Genomic DNA, 15,237 nt, shown 5'->3' with positions numbered 1-15,237 from the left:
TCCTCAGAATCCTGAAGATTTTGCAATTGACTAAACCAAAAGAAACTAATGTCTGGCAGATGGCTATTTCTTTAGGTTTCAATTATTGTTGAAACTCAAACTGAAATTCCTCGTCTGTAGTCTGCCTTCTATTTCTCTCCGTGTCCTTTTTATTTACCACAAGATACATTTTATCTATCGAGTGATTTCAACACCAGGGCACAACTGAGTTTTCTAGCCAAGTTGTTTTCCTGTCTTTCTACCATTTTGAAAAAAAAATGGAAACAAATTTGAAATGAAAACTCCATTTTAGATTAGCCTATTTACCACCCTGGGTACCAGCAAGCTATGTATTAATATACTCACACAGGGGGCCTGAGCCTGCAGAAGGAGCTGAGACATATCTGGAGCTCCTTACAATAAACAGCCTCAAACTGGATGAAAACCTTCAGTGAAAGGCAAAGAAATTAGGGGATATGTTGGGGCACAAAGAACTTTTGCTTTTCATAGTAAGTGTGAAGTCTAGAAAAATGTGGTGATTTCTCACGTTCTATTTATATGTTATTTTACTTGAGGGATGCCTCAAAGCAGTACTAGAATCACTTCTGTGCAAAGGGAGAGGGAGGGGAGCTTTGTCATCATCTATTCAGTTTGCTGTGTAAAGGTACTTGTAGTAAAAATAATACTTTAGTCAAAATTCTGACAGGCAGTCTGTAGGCTTGACCAGTTTGGAGGGGTTTTAAATGATTGAAGTGTTTCTGTTTAAAGTCAGTCCAATCACACCCTCGAAGAATACGGCTATCAACCTTCATATTGTTATTTTTATTTACTAATGCATATATATCTTTGTAATCTCTCCCAAAATAACATAAGAGTTCGGCCTCTTAAGCAAAAACAAGTCAAAGCTCACATCTGTATCTTGTATTTTAATATTTGCAGTCTGGACTGGTTGTCTTTAAAATAATTTTGTTCAAATTATGAAAATTTAAGGGCTACAATGGCTCGGTAATTTTCCATCGAGACCTGTAGCGTTTGTCTGACAGCTCCTCCTCACAGGTCACTTCTACACAGTTCTTCCACAGAGACTAACCTAGAATCACAAACACTTGGAGCTGTCGGGAATGGAAGTGACTTCCAGCTCATTCATTCTGATGGGAAAGAAACAGGCCCAGATGTGGAAAAGAGAAGGGGATTCAGGCCCTCTGCAAACTCTCACATCCTTCAAACCTTGGGTAGCTATCGTTTGAGAGATGGACTCCTCTCCTTAGAGGCACACAAGGGTCAAATTCCTTGGTTTGGGTACAACTTTGATGAAGTCTGAATCTGAAATCACTATCCTGGTGATGCCTTTGTGAGCAAACTCGTGTTAATATGTATTCATCGTGATTACACTTATATTACTACAAATATTTTTGATTTGAATCTGAGATTCCAGTGCCATCCTTTTCTCCCCGTTGGCCCTAGCAACTCTTTAGCACATCTATGCAGCAGGCCACTCTCCACTGGTGTCAGTGCTGTTTTGGCCCCTTCTTCACTTCATCAAGAGCTGAAACCTGGCAGGATTCTCTGGACTCACGGTCTCCCTCCATGCTCCCAGCTATGAAAGGGTTGCTTGGGTTTCCAAAACGTGTTATTTGTTCAACCACAACAAGGCTTTGCTCAAAGCGGGCAGGGAATTCACCGGCTGTCTGAGAGCCGCTGGACACGAGGAGGCAGAGGAGAAGTACAGCAAGGCTGGGTCCTGAGGTGCCAGCCTTTGGGAGCCTCAGACTCCCCTGCTGCCCAAGTAGAAGACTCCAACGTGCTTTCACTTACTCTGAAACTTGGCAATGTTCTCAATGTTTCTCACCTGCTCTCATCCGAATCTACTGGAAAGAAAGCTCAAAGGAATGTTGGGAGGACTATCAACGCCACACAGGAGGAATCCCAGCCTGTCATGTTCCTTCCTTTATTTCTAAGAACAGAATAACAATATCCCTGCCAATCCCCTGAAATAACGGGAACACGACTGTGCAGCAGCATTAAGCTCTCAGCAGAAAGATGCTGCACAAATTTGAGGGGACAATACTATTTTTAAATAATTGTATTATTATTAGCAGTATTATTTTGTTGAGACAGAATCTCACTATTTAGCATTAACTGGCCTGGAACTCACTACATCGACCAGGCTGACCTCAAACTCACAGAGATCCACCTGTCTCTGCCTCCAGAGTGCTGGGATTAAAGGCGTATACCACCATGTCCAGCCTAATAATTTTTTTACACAGAGATGAAAAGATTTTTCCCTGTAACAAAGCCTTCCTACCAATGTAGAATTTTTTACATAGATTTTTAAAATTTAAATTCATCGAGCACTAGCAGTTTTAATTTTATTTCAGTTTTAAGCATGCCCCAAAGAAAGTAATTTCTACAAGCTATGTGAAATTAAAGTGTCCTAATAATGAAAATCTTCCAGAATCTCAGGTGAGCTTATGGGTATGGACACATGTAGGTGTACAAGCCTTCTCTCATGATGTCACAGTTTTGGTTCCTTCTGACAAGTCCCTCAAGGCCTATTCTATGAATTCAGTATACCACACGCATGTCATTTCTCTGGGATCATGCAAACATGAACACATAGCATTGATCACTTCTCAGAAAAAGGGTGCTATATCAAGCTTGCAATAGATAAAGGGTTTTTTTCCCTCCCTCCTAATGCCAAAGAAACCGAGACAGAGAAGCTTTAGTTGACGTCCACTTGAGTATCCTTCAGTATAAAAACTAACATGATGAACATATAGAATGACAGCACAGCACAAGTCTCCAGGGAGCCCACATATCACAGTGATTTATCCAGAGGTGTATGTGATCGACTCCCAGGTTGCCAGGAGAAGGTGGCACATGCCAGAGCTGAGAGCATCCATGTCTGGCCTATATGTTGTTTCTACCACACTGTGGTGCCATGCAAATGGGTATGCATCCATCCACTTGGGGGAAGACGCAGCTGGGCAAAGTCCACAGAACAGTGGAATGCAACTGTGTGCATTGTGCTTATCTGGACACTTTGAGTAAATATTGTGTGGATCAAAGTTATGATCCAATTTTTTTGTATAGCATGGCCAAGTTCTGGATGGCCTCAGAGTGGCCATTCAACCTGTCCGCTTTCCTCTTTGATGCCACTTTACAAAAACATTTGGGCCATAGTCATCTGTTTTTCTGTTTCTTTTTTTTTTTTTTTTCTCCTTGTTATCATGACACAAATCTTTTAATCTTATAGCTTTTATAAGTTTTTATAAAAGGAAATGAGTACAATATACATCTTGGGTAAAAACAGTTCTTTTGGTTGCTACATTTAATTATTTAGTTTTTAAAAAGTTAAAAAAAAAAAAACCCACCACCACAACAAACTTCCCTCTGCTTAGCACCATAGAGAAGAGTCCAAAGGACATTAGTTGCTTCGTTGCACACATTGGAGGGCGAGTTTTCTGTGGGCTCTGCCTTCCTAATAGACTGGCGATTTTGTAAACGGTTTTAGAGGATTTTGTTTAACCATTTCTGCATGTGTTTTTAATGAGCTCATGATGGTTTGTAACAAAGGCCAGGTTGTGGGGTTTGCAGCCTTTTTTCCCACCTGATCCCTCCCTGCTGACCTGCAGAGTGGGCACCTGTGCTCCTTGCCTGGCTCACCTACGGGAGTCAAGGTGGTGGGGCTATCTCTGGGCCTGTCTTCATGCCAGGGATGAATCATGCAGCAGGCAGAGCAGAAGGAGTGTCTTTGTTGACAGCTTTCCATCTGGACTTTGGATACAGCCGACCGTTCATGTAGAGCCCGATCTAGCTGGAAGGGACTGCTGGAGACAGCTCCTCCATAAGGGCCCAGGGCAGTGTAAAACACCAGTGAAGAACTGCCCAGGATTCCGTCTGCGAATCATAGAAGCATTTCTCTGAGTTCCAGGTACCCAGGCTTATGAATGTGCATGACTCCCACTTTGAGAAGTGGGTATTTAATAGTCAATAGGATCGTTTCTAACCTCATTCAGGTAATCCCTCTGGAGTACACCTGAATAAATACATCGAGTTCAGGCAGCTAAGCGCTAACCCCTTGGAGTTTAATAATTAAAATAAACACAGCTATTGAGATGAATTCCAGTTTTGTCATGTATATGTAAGCCACTCCATACAGGATGGTGTTTTGTGATTCATATAGGAATATGATGGATGGATGATACATTTTCCACAGCTATTGAAGAAAAAAAAGATTATCTTAGTCATGGGGTAAAGTTATATGATATGTTGTACCATCCAGGCTGAGTCTGGGCCAGTACAGATTTTTTTTTCTGTCTTTCTTTCTTCTTCTTCTTCTTTTTTTTTTTGTGAAAGATTACTTCTTGGCAAACTAGATATGCAAACGCCAGAATACAGTAAAACCACATTTAATTGGACCTACTTGCCAACTTCTTGAACACAGCTTGGATTATCCCACTGGAGGCTGCTTCTGTTAAAAGCTGGGGGAGGAGGAAGTGGCATATTGACAAGGCCTCGGATAATTTTTTTTTCCCACTCGAAGTACAATTATGCAATGAGCCAAGTTTGGAAGTATTTTACTATGTTTAATAATTATTATTAAAGATATTGTAAAACATATGCATTTGTTAAGTGCAGTGCAATGGGAGTAAAAATCAAGTCATAAATTTTACTTTGGATTTATTTTCCTATTTTGTGTTTTATTTGACAGCCTTCCAAATTGAGTCTAACCCAAAGCATGCACTCTAATACATATCATACTTGATATTAAAGTGAGAAGATGGATAATTTATAGAAGCTGAGTGAGAAGAGTTTTCTCCTCTGGGCCAGCCTATATGGAATGGCCCTCTCTGCTCAGGTTAACAACTGTTGCAAAGAACCATACACAGACAGCGAAATAATAGAAATGGAGAAAGCAAAGCCTTCACACACTCCCCGACAGAAGCTCTAAAACTCACATATCCTGGGCATGTCTATTGTTCCAAAGACTGGAGAAGAGAGGATGGCTAACTGTCTCCTCATGTGTGTGAATTGAGACGAATAAAAGTGGGATATGCTGAGGAGCCTAATGCTACTCAGGTGCACTTTAGCTCAGGTGATGTTAAATTATCCTGCCACCCCTCACCTGGGAAGCTGGCATCCATCTGTTGCACATCTTGAGCTTAAACAAATTTGTATTATCTTTATGGTGTCTTTTTCAAGGAGGGGGAAAATGCTCCTGAAGCCTCACTTCTTGACATTGAACAGAGGTGCCATCTCTAATGATTAGCAAGACACTCCGGGTTGTTTGCGCCGAACTCCACCTGCGCTGTGAAATCCCCATGATTTTCTCACATTCCGACTCAAGCTGCCGAGCAACTGGGCCCTCTCTTCCAAGCGTAGCTATGCTACGTGTCAGTGTGACTTCTCTGGGCCTGGTCCCTGTGTTGTTTCCCCCTACCCCACCATGGCCAATAGATGGGGGGGAGGAAGCAGGCAGGTGTCAGGAGCACAGGGTCATTCCCCTGCCTTATGGTGGGCTCTCTTTCTCTCCGGTGGGGGTGGATGCTCTCTGCTCTGCCTTTCTAGGTGCCCTTTGAACATATACCCCAGAGCTCCCGGAAGCCTCATGCAGCTCTGCTGTCGCATTGGAGGCGGGGGGGGGGGGGGGGTGGTTGTGAGGCTTGCATGTGCAAAGGGGACGTGAGGACAGCTGGACTGCGTCCCTGGAAGCAGAGCTCCTGCCACAGGCCTTTCAAAACCCTGCAGCACCGGCCCCCAGTTCCCTGCAACTTTCCCTCTGGGGAATATAGAGGCCACCCTGGATTTCTGAAACATCCAGACTCTTATCTCAGGCCAAGCTATCCAGGAGTGGCAGGGGTTCAAGAGGAAGAACTTGGGAGCTTTCTGGAAAGGTCTTGCTTCTAAAAGTCTGGAACCTGGAGGGAGGAAGGGAGGTGACATGAACTCTGCCATCTTGTCCTCGGGTAACTAAGCTATGTCTTCTTGAACAAGTGCTTTATTGTTTCATCTTTAAAATGAACCTTTTGAGACAGATGATGCTGAGGTTCTTTTCAGCTCTAGGTTCTTGGGTATCTTTTACCTGTTTAACTGATAATGCTGATTGATCAGGGAAATATTTTCCAACTAGGGTAGAAATGGTGACTAATATACTGCTGGGCTTCTGAGGTTTCTGTGATCAAAGGCTTGCTCACTCGATAAGGGAGGGCAAGGGTAGAGCTGAGAAGCATTTCTACTGCCCAATGGGATTTTAATATCTAACTGCACTTATGTCTACATATGCTGGCTATGTGCTAAGCATGTGCTTCCTTGTCTGTGGTCAGGTCCAGTGGGTTTGGGATTTTTTATTTTTTAGTAGGAGAAACACTAGGGATTCTAAATAAATATAAGGCAAGAACTTCACCTTGTTTTATGGTTTGTTTTGTTTACCCTAAGCATCTACTCTTAAGAAAACGGATAGAGACAAAATCAGCCATGTTCTAAGTTTCACTATCGGTTATTTTAACTAGCAAGGGACATAGAGGGAGTTCGTGCAGCTGAGCAGTCCTGTTAGTTCGGCAAAGGGATTTTCTGTCACAGTTTCTTCACAGAGCTTTTGTTTGGACAGCTCCCAGCCACCTTGCATCACAGGGCTTAGCCTATAAAAAGGCTAATTCCCCGTACTTAAACAGCTTCCATAGGAAAGCACACACCAAAAACCCCATTGCCCTGTGGATGTGGTTCATGGGACTTTGAGTGGCCAAATGGATTGCCTCTAGGCCAAGAGGTCAGAGGCCACATGAGTTAGGTTGGTCATCAAAAGAAAACACATTGCACTTGCGAAGGTGCAGAAACTATCCAGGAGAATAAGTGCAGATTAATTTGTGCAGGAGTCTACCTCAAATATTTTCACTCCCCCCTCTTCCATTCTGAATTCACAAAGTAAAAGGGTCAAGGAATTCAAGAGAAGCGTGTAAGCAGGGCTGAAATAGGACTATGAACTCGTATTAGTTAAACTCTTGGGGTTGCAAGGAAGAGAAATCCAACTTAAGTTAGTTGAAGCCAAGAAAGTATTTTTGTCATAAGGCTACTTGGATTCAGTGGAATCCAAAAGAGGAATATGGCGAGGCCTGGGGAGCAGCAAGACCGCACGGCTCAGGGCTGTCTGGATTCGCTTTCCCTCCCTTGCCTCTGCTTCTCTTTCTGCTGATTGGCATTTTCTATTCCTCAGTCCACATGGTGGAACGGGGCTGCCAAATGCTTCTGCATTTACATGTCCCATTTTCAGACACCCAGAGAGAGACTGACTTCTTTTTGTCAGTTGCGGTTCTCAAATCTTGGGGGGAGGGCTCTGATTGGCCAGCTTGGATCAGGTGCCCTCCTCTCCACCAATGGCTAATGCCAAGTGAGAGTCCCATTGTGCCAACAGGCAGACTCCTGTGGTGCCATATGCATGTTGAGGGGCCTGCATGTTCAGGAGGCCGGGGCAAGGGAGTAGTTCCCAGGAGCCAAAGACACAGTACTCAGAAAGGAGGCCGGTCAACGCTGAGCTGACAGAACAATAGGGGCCCATCGTGTTTCTGGACTGAGTTTAAAGGGAAACTATGAAAAGATATTTGGAAGTGAGAATATTATGCTGTCCCTTGTGGTGGAACAGCAGTTAATTTCTAACCCACGGTCAAGTGCTAAGTGAAATAATGTATGTTTATTAAAGTACTGTGAAAAATTAATTTTCATGTCAATTCTCTCCCTTGTCAGCCTATAATCTTGGAGCACATACATGTTTCTGACATCCTTATCCGGCTCATCCTACTAGGCCATGGAACTCAACTGCGAACATCCATCTCAGCTTGTTGAGTAATGATCCATGTACTCTGTAAGTGAGGCATTGGGTAGTGAGACAATAGAAACTGGAAACAAAGAAGGCCTGTCTTCTTTTCTATTGTTTGGGGCCTAGAAGAGAGATTTATGCCCACAAAGAGCTCTCCATTGGCACAGGTGAGAAATGTGTGTTCTCCACCCATGGAGGGGCTAAGAGTGCTGATATCGGTTGATGTAAATGTTGATGAAGTCCCCAGAATCCGAATGCCCATTGCCCACCAGTGAGGGTATTAGCTACTAAGCTGCATTGCTTATGAATAAACCTTCTGTGTGCTGCCTGCCTCATTCCAGAAATATCCCTGCCTCCTAGAAGGAGAGACCAAGCCAGGGTAAGTATCTTTTGATGAGCCACCATCCAATCCATAATGGAGGGATGAACAAGTGCATGCTGGGCTGATGGGTAGGGCCAGGCCCTAGGATCTCTGGAGCTCCTTCTGGAGTAGGTGGGGGGGGCTGCATTTCCAGAGGAAGCACTGGTCATGTTGTGGAACTGGACAGTGAGGTGGCAACAGGGTAGCCAGACTGCCAAGAGATCACTACTGAGGTCCAGGGGTAAAGGGTTGGGGGGCTGGCTAAGGTTTCATCAGAGGGGTAGACAGAAGTGTTCAGACCTTAGGTCATTTTAGTAAACAGGACTTGGGGTGTTGGGGTAATGGGGTGGCTGGCAGGGTGGAGGCAGAAGAGATGTAGACATTATATAACATTCTGGCCTGTTTCCCAACATTGCTTTACCCAAGGAGGAAGAATGTTGGCAAAATCTGGGTTCAAATCCCAGACCTTCCACATCCCAGATTTTTTATATTGATGATGCTTCATATTTCCTGAGCCGTGGTTTCTCCTCTAGAAATTGGAAATTTTAATATTGACTTTACAGATCTCTTCACAATTAGATGATGACACATGTGGAGGTACGGCTCCAGGGTCTGGCACCCTGTGGCACTAGCTGGCCCTCCTTCTTCTTGCTTGGTCTGCCCCTTTCTTGCTAGTACTTCCCCATGGCTCAGCTGTGTCCGTGGCTTACTTCTCCCCATTCCACCTCCAGCCTCTCTCTCCTGGGACTTGCCCTTCGAGGACCCTCTGCACTGACCTGGAACCTTCAGAAAATGTCTCTCTGGTAAGCAGCACAGCTGGCCATGAATGAGATGGGTGGTGTGAGTGCTTGGATCCAGAGTGCTTGCTTAGCTTAGTCCCTGTCCCCCTGTCATGGAAGTAGCTTCACACTCTCATTTCTTACCGGGTGTATATGCATCGCTTACCCAGCAAACACTGTGAGGGGCCAGTGCCGTCTAGTTCTGGGAATTGCAAGCTGGACAGTGTTTTTCACCTGGCACAGTTGACTCATTGCACTGTGCAGCCTACTCTCCTCGCTAATGGATATTTTTCTCCCTACACTGGCTTAATGCCCCCTGCATGATACAGTTCTTAATTTGCCGACTTTCACCCACAGTCTCAGGAGTGCCCCAGCCCATTGTGTGAAGCCTTATCAAGAGGTTCGATGCTGAATCTAGAAGCCATGAAACAGTTTCTTTTCTCTAAATTTGCTGGTCTCAAAGTTCACGTGGGAATGCCCCCTGTGGCAGTGGACTTTAATGCCAGAAGATGTCGGGGGAGGGGGTAAATTCTCTCAGCTGAATCTCTCTTTATATAAGCAGGTGAGGAAGTTGAGGCTGACAGAGGTGAAGGGGCCCAGGGTCACTCAGCAGGATAGAAGTGGAGAGATGAGACTTGATTTTTCTCCATGTTCTTTCTGCTACCTGGTGCTACTCAGGGTGGTAAAAGAGGAGGCTCCAGCCCAAATCACCTGTGGCCCAGGGAAATACTAAGAGCACTCACATCCATCTCCTGTTTGATACAGAAAACTGCAGTAAAATGATTAATTGTGCATGTGCCCTGGGGTACCCACAGCTGGACTGCCTGTGCCTTCTACCAGCATCCAGACTTCCCCGGTGCCACGTGAACAAAACCCAGCCAGCAACCTCAGGCCCCTTGTATCTCCTCTGTGCATTAAGCAATTAGTTTACAATTCATTGAAGTTTTGGTATATTCTGAGCTGGGGTTCCCTTGCTTCCTTTGGTCTCTGGGTTTGAGGTTCATGGAGTAGATTTTTTTGATTCCCTAGGGAAACAGCCTCTTCCTTGCTGGAGTATCCCTGAACTGAGTGTCAGGCTATATTTTCCACTGACTTGGTTGTTCCCAGAAGTGCACACTTCTGAAGGTCTTAAAGAAGTGGGACTGGGAAGGTGTGGTGGTGGGAAAAGGCTCCCAGACCATGGAGGGAGGTCACAGGCCTGACTGTCATAATAGATACCTTCCCACCATCCCTCCGTCCCCTTCTCTTGGAGTTGTGGGGGAGGTGAGAAGGGGCTTGGCTCCATGCCTGGCACACAGCGATCCTCCAGGAAGGTGTCAGCTATTACTACTGCTACTGTTGGTATTATTTTCCTCACTTCCACACCCTCTGCACCACCCACAGGCTGCTTCCTGCCAGTCCAGGGGCCTAGAGGGAAGGGAGAAACATAAGAGATAGAAGCCTCAGAGTGTGGAGGTCTGAGCCTTCTCCAGCCTGCAGAGGCACCCTTGTGCATCTCTGACTCTGGATATCCCTGCTGCCCTCCCCTGCACCCTATGCATGATCATCCCTACACACCACGACATTCAGTCATTAACCCTAGCAGCTGTGCTCACACCAGGACTACTGAGACATTGAGGCATGTCCCCCTACTCTGCCCCCCGTGAGCCTGGCATTAGGCAGTGACTCGATTAAATACTCACATCAGCTTCAGGAAGCTGGTGTTTCCCATGAACTGTGAAGCAGAAGAACTAGGATTTCAAGGATGAGGTGACATGTCCAAGGTCACTACAGAGCCATGGACTGTAGCTCCAAAGGTGGTACTATGCTTTGCTTGCTTAGGTGTACCTGTTGCCTGGCATCAAGGTGAGTCATGGTCACCAACACTACATGGTCACTAGGGGATGCGAGTGGTTTTCCTTTGTGATTCTTAGATTTCAAATACTTTTCAATGAGCCTGCTTTGCATAACTGAAAATAGTATTAATGATCATTAACAGTATACTGGCTACATGCCATTTCATTCATTCCTTATATAACCCTGGGTAAGGATCTCGTCTCTCTCTCTCTCTCTCTCTCTCTCTCTCTCTCTCTCTCTCTCTCTGTTTCAATCCCTCACCCTCTGTCTACTGTTCCTCCATTTTTGTTTATTGTTTTTGACAGCATTGATATGTAGCCCTGGCTGACCTTGAACTCATATCAATCCTCCTGCCTTTGATTTTATAAGCCAGCCCATTTCCTATTCTCTCTTGGCTTCCTGACTGCTGATGCAATGTGATCAGACAGCCTCCTGCTCCTTCCACCATTCCTTCTCCACCTTGATGGAATATAACCCCTCAAACTATGAACCAGAATAAACCCTCCCCTTCCTTAAGTTGCTTTATCATAGTATTTTACCACAGCAACAGGAAAGATAACTAAGACAGAAAAGGCCCACATACATAACAGGCTTGCTCCACCAGCTCATGGTGCTGTTGAAATATGGCAGAACCCTTAGGATGTGGGACCCAGTGGGAAGAAGTTAGGTCACTGGGGGGTGTGACCTTGAAGGGGATTGTTGGACCCTGGCTGCTTCCATTCCTCTCCAGTTGCTTCAAGCCCTCTTGCCATGGTGTGCTGCTTCACCACATGCTCCAAAAGTAATGGGGCTATGGACTGGAGCCTCCAAATCTGTGAGCCAGAAATAAACCTTTCCTCCATATAAGCTGATTATCTTGGGTGTTTTGTCACAATGACAGAAAGCCGATATGATTCTGCACGTGTGTCAACACTTCACATTTCGCAGCTTACACAGCACCTTTCTTATGTTCCCTTCCTCCCACCTTTAAATGCAGAGGCAAATCCATGTTGCATGGGATCTGAATGTTACATGGTTTAGCACAGCCTCTTTGAGCAAAAGAATGCACAAATATATTAGTTGGAAAAACTTGGCGAAATCTTTTGAGGGTGCAAGCACATCTTTGGGGTCTTTCCAGGCTGTTGGAAAGAACCCGTGTCACCTTGGAGACTTGAAGGTTAAGCATCACAAGCTTCAGATCACATTGTCTCCTGGTGTTAAAATCCTTTCCAATGTGCAACTTGATTACCGCCACTAAGTAAAATGAAACAAAGGAAAATGCTTAACACAAACGAGCCAAAAGCTCCTTTCATGAGGCCTCTCCGACCAGGAGAGCAACAGAAGAGTCCTGATGTCCCCATCTATGAAATAGAGAAACGGGCTTCTAGCACCATATTGTGAGGCTTAAGCAAGGCACATATGTGTATGTCCTGCTTTATTTAGTCTTTTCCCCATGAGTGCTGAAGAAATGCAAGGATGTGTGAGCCTAGCTTGATTTCTCCCCTATCATGTTGGTATACACACATTAGTTATTTTATATGCCTATCTGTCCTACTAGAGTCCAGATATCGTGGACACATCTTGTTATTTTTGAGTCCTTTACAAAGTCTTTCTGTGTGTCTTAGATACAGTGCATATTTGATACATTTGCTGAATGCAAGTGTAGACGAATGAGCCACTTCATTAAGAAGGAACTTCATCCTTGGGAGACTTCTTGGGACTCACCTAAATGAGTTTTCCAGTGGGGCTTGTTCATTCTTGGTCCTCCGTTGGTGGCAATCAGTTCCCTAAGACAGGAAGGACTGCAGCTGTGTGATGACTGACAGGAAGCAGAGATCAGCTAGGCTGGTGGGAAACTTGAAGGCAAAGTGACCGAGGGAGCAGTGCTTGGCTTAACTATGATAAATTAGCATGTGCCCAAACCAGGCAAAAGCTCAAATGCAATTCAGGAAGATAAGTCTAATGAATGTGTCATATACTAAGGGCAGAGTTCTCACTTGATTCTTTTTGAATATATTGCAGTGTAAGGATCACTCATTTCCCAGATCTGCTCTTTTTTTAAAATTTTTATTTTATGTGTGTGTATTGCCTGCATGTAGGTAAGTGCACCCATGTTGTGCAATGCCCACTGAGGTCAGAAGAGGCTGTTGTATCCCCTGGGACTGGAGTTACAGACAGTTATTAGCTTCCATGTGGGTGCTGGGATTCGAACCCAGGTCTTCTGCAAGAACAACCAATGTTCTTAACCGCTGAGCCATCTCTCCAGCCCCCAGGTCTACTCTTAGGGGCGAGAGGAGAGTGCTTTCTGTTTGCTTCTCAATGGGCTGTTATGAAGATTAAATGAAAAAAATTATGTAAAAGTGCTTAAAAATGCTTTGTAAACCATAATTTCCCCATAAAGATTGTATGTTATTACCATTGTTGTCATTTTGAACTCCCTCTTCTTCCTTCTCTTTGGGGACACCCTCTTCTCCCTCCCTGTTCTTCTTATAGACTCTGTTTCCCATCAGTTTACCTGAAGCATCATCACTCTTCAAGCATGTATGTTGCTTAGTCCCAGTGATCATATGATCAAGGTTATCTGAACCACATTGTATCTGCCTCTTCCTCAGATCCTAGGTATATTTGTCATCTTTCTGTTGCTGTATCAAAATACCACTGATAGCTTAAAAGAAGGAAAAGTTTCTTTTGACTCATGAAGCTTCAGTCCCTCATCAGCTAGGCTCATTGCTTTTGGGTCTGTGGAAAGGAAGTACATTATGGTGGGAGTGTGTGGTCAAGGAAGCTCGTTCCCCTTGCTGCAAGAGGAAGAAAGAGGGATCCTTCAATCTCTTCCTCCCACCAGATTCCACTTCTTAAAGTTTCTACCACTCAGTGGTGTCTCACTAGGGAACACACCTTTAACACTCTGGCCTTTGGAGAAGGTTCTAGGTGGAAACTGGCACTGAGATCCTTAGGAACAGAAAGAACCTTTGCCTTATTTTCATCCTGCAGCCCTAAGAACAATTCCTGGTATACAGCAGGAGCTCAAGTTTGCTGAACAGAGTGCTCTCATATGACGGGAACCCGTTCTATCTTTTCTCTGTGTTCTTCAGTTTCATGGCCTTCTAAAGGGGGTAAAGTTAGTTCCTAAGCCATTAACCAATCTCTAGTCATTCCAGGACAGCAACACCATACCTATTCCTTATTACTCTAGAAATCTTGAAGAACGACCCTCCAGTTTCATTGAAAACAAGAAAATTCCTATTTTGAGGGAACTTCTAAAACTCCAGAGGGAAACAGTTTTAGGTGGCGGAAAAAGCCCCAACCAGATTTCCAAGAATGTGGGTTTTGATCCATGTAATCTTACCTGAAGTGCTTGGCTCTTTAGAGTCTTGATTTTCTTTTTGTAATATGAAGATAATCATCCTGTTCGCTTATCTTACTGGGATGCTGTCGAGATCAACAGGATATGGTCTGTACCTACTCAACCCTGCAGCCCCATGCTCCTTCCTCCCAGTTTGATGCTTTTAGACAGGAACTATGGTAGACCCGGGACTATGGTAGACACAAAAGGCACTTATTGATAAATATTGGTAAAGGCCCACAAAAGAAAGGACGACACTAGGAAAACATATAGCAGCAGCAGCCTCTGGGGGCAGATGGGTTGCGGGCGTCGCAAAGATTATTGTAATGGCAGCAACTGGGATCATTGGTGTCGCTAACAGGGGCATAAAAACACTGAGCGAGGATCCCAGAACCTTGGCTCACAGGCTCCTCCTTCCTTCCTCTTCTAGAAAAACCAGATCATGGGAACCCATTTTCTTTTCTATGGTCATGTCACAGGACCTGGCTCTAAGCAAGTCACCTTCACATACAACATCTCCCTCAAAACTGTGTCCTTTTCACTGATGTGCTTGGCCTTGTCATCTTAAACAAAACAAGGCAAAGTAAAACAAAGCAGGAAAAAAATCTCTCCTTAACCTTATGAGGTCACACCTCTGCCTGTTCTCCCTGCTCACCACCCAGCATGTAATGGGGCTACATCTGAACTGTCTCCATGTCCTCCTTCCTGCCCTCCTTGCCCGTCCCTGTATTTGTCACTGCTATCCCCGATTTCCTACAGACTCAGCTCTTGTAAGAAGAGCTGTGAGGTCCACATTTCTAAATTCCACCAGCACTTCCCCATCCTTCTCTTATTTATTTTTTGATGTATTTATTTTTATTTTATGTGTATGAATGTTTTGCCTGTATGCATGGAAGGGCACTTGTTAGTGTGCAATGCCCTCAGAGATTAAAAGAGGGTGTCAGACCCCCTGGAACTAGAGTTACAGACAGTTGTGAGCTGCCACGTGGGTTCTGGGAATAGAACCTAGGCCCTCTGCAAGAGCAGCCAGTGCTCTTAACTGCTGAGCCATCTCTCCAGCCTCCCTCCTCTTATTTATGAGCTCCTCTTCAAAACGTTTCCATGAGTATGTCCTTGGGATACTTGAGGCAACATGGTCTCTTCG

At 44.7% G+C, this 15,237-nt stretch overlaps 1 long non-coding RNA gene across 1 annotated transcript in view; it reads left to right on the top strand.

Annotated features, from left to right (window-relative positions):
* The first annotated feature begins 3,824 nt into the window (after positions 1-3,824).
* The window catches only part of LOC103746879, a 33,025-nt gene continuing 21,612 nt past the window's right edge, over positions 3,825-15,237 (top strand). The window contains exons 1-3 of the long non-coding RNA XR_607817.2: positions 3,825-3,913; positions 7,720-8,171; positions 8,885-8,956. This is a non-coding gene — a long non-coding RNA (uncharacterized LOC103746879). The remainder of the gene's footprint in view (positions 3,914-7,719; positions 8,172-8,884; positions 8,957-15,237) is intronic.

The sequence above is a fragment of the Nannospalax galili genome, unplaced genomic scaffold (genome assembly GCF_000622305.1).
Source record: "Nannospalax galili isolate Female #2095 unplaced genomic scaffold, S.galili_v1.0 scaffold543, whole genome shotgun sequence".
NCBI lineage: Eukaryota > Metazoa > Chordata > Mammalia > Rodentia > Spalacidae > Nannospalax > Nannospalax galili.
Note: the sequence above shows the minus strand (reverse complement) of the source record. Positions and strands in the feature narration are given on the sequence as shown.